A 2350-nucleotide genomic window follows, 5' to 3' on the forward strand; every position below is an offset into this window, starting at 1 on the left:
CTCTCGAGATGTGCTATAAGAATATGCAATGAAAAATGGGGTGTTCCATTTAAAAAAATTAATGTGACCTTGACCTGACCTTCGCTACGCAACCCAAGGTCAAACTGATGTGATCAGTAAATATATCTTTTTAAACGCCACAACTTTTGTCTGAAACATTTTTTTGTAAAACTTATACTTTTCCTGATATTCGGGCGTCCCGGTACTTTCCGAACACCCTGTATATATTAATGTATAATTATATATAATTTTATATAATTTTATATAATTTTACATAATTATGTACGAAAAATTTTTGGTAATATACAGTTTACACTCCTCACCTTCGATTTTGACGAAAAAATACTCAATCGACACACTTTTTAAAGACAAACGACTTTTCTATGTAGAAAAATCGTCGCTCTCTACTACGAAGAGAGAAATTAATCGACAAAGTAGATTAATATGTAGGTTAGAAAAACTGTCATATCGATGATATACAGCGATATAGACGTGCCCCGTGGGACGCTCGTAAGTCTCATTTCGGTGGTTCCTGCTATCTTGACATGGGAGGTGATATTATTTAAAAAAAAGTTTTAAAACTTTCAATACATGCGTATTGACTTGACCGAATTAAAAATGCTTTTGTATGGTGAAAATACATGCAAAAATAAAGTAGATCATTCCTCACTCAGAAATGAAAACGATGTGGAACTTTTGCCATCGTGACACTGATTTCCTTTTGCAAAAATTACAGAGCACTTACTGCTCCAATTTATAAGATAAAATTACGTGCGAAAATATAGTGAAACATTGCTCAATGCATAACTAAAATAATATCTAAAATTTCCATTGCAAATTATATAGAAAGCTCACATATTAGATAACTTATTCTTCAAAACAATATTCGTAAACTGCATTTATGCGTAGAACATACTTCTCTAAAAAACTCTTTCTTTGATTCACCCAGTACACAAGCGGTTTGAAGAATTCATCAGAAAAGCAGCGAAAGCCTATTTCGGAAAGAATGCGAATATCGGCAACGTGGCATTCACATTTACGTAACGTCTATGTACAAGAAAATTGAAATGACAACGTAGCACACACACTTGCATTCATATATCTATATGTAGAAATGATGCATATATGAAAAAAAGAAAATAGAGGCATTATATCAGCGCCTATTTGACGATCGTCTTTACTTAATAAATATCTATATGTATCTATATATATATATGAAATCGATAACGTCGATGGATAACGTTTTCTACTTTTTGACGATCGCCTCTACGTTATCGAGTTCATCATCCACTTCAGCATCCCTTTATGTACAACAGATTTGCCTCCTCCCGCCGCAGTGCGGGAGGTCTGGGAGACGTAACCCCCCAGTTACACGGCTAGGGACAGGCACCTTACATTTATTTTTTACTATATTTCGATAATATAAACATGGCTATATGGCGGTCGCTTATAGTGTGTTTCCGAGATATTAATAAAAAAGATGCCAGTCTCTAGCCGTGTAACTGGGGGGGGGGAGGGGAAGGGGCTACGTCCCCCAGACTCCCCGCATCGCGGCGAGAGAGGGCCAAGTCTGTTATACTTTTACCCTATTGCTTTTGCCATTGATGCCTTTACTATAAATTGGAGTGAATTTTATTTCTATGCTTTTCCACCTTTTGGCCAATTCGAATGGTTTCAGCCAAACATACCACAGGTTCTCAGTTTTTTTATCAGCACAACTTCAAAATATTACGGCATAAGGTACTCTTAATTCATATCGTTCTGCATTATTGTTAATAACTAATATTAATCTTGGTTTCCATGAAAGAATGAGGCTTCAAAGGTGTATCCGTGTTAAAACCGTCGAAACCAAAATATGCTTTAACGTGGGATCCGTCGTTTGTTATTACATACCTGGTTTCCTTATGGCCACATGAATGTTTAAGCCTAGAACTTCTCACTCGAAAGTTTGCTACTTTACTAATATTAGCATCAATGCACAAAGTATAAACGCTGTTTTTTATAAAACGCAGTAACATTCAATTTTTATCGGATACTGTAATTATTAAAGTTCCTAATCGTCTGAAAACCTCAGGAATTAATCGACCTCAACCTTTAATGATATTTTGTTCATTTTGAGGATCAGCCTACTTTATCTGTCGTATCGCTTCTACGTTATATTCTTAATTCTCAGAATTTAATGCTAGAATCTTCTTCTGTCCTATGTCTAACTTTTAAAAAAACCTATACGGGAAGCTGAAATAATAGAAAACTCCTCGAATAGATTAACTAACAGTAAGATTTGAAAAGGCGCATAAGGAACAAGCACAGATGTCTTAGTGCTATTAAATACTAATATTACTTTTTAATA

The sequence above is a fragment of the Odontomachus brunneus genome, unplaced genomic scaffold (genome assembly GCF_010583005.1).
Source record: "Odontomachus brunneus isolate Ranch 3 - 2012 unplaced genomic scaffold, Obru_v1 Obru_scaffold_130, whole genome shotgun sequence".
NCBI classification, from domain to species: domain Eukaryota; kingdom Metazoa; phylum Arthropoda; class Insecta; order Hymenoptera; family Formicidae; genus Odontomachus; species Odontomachus brunneus.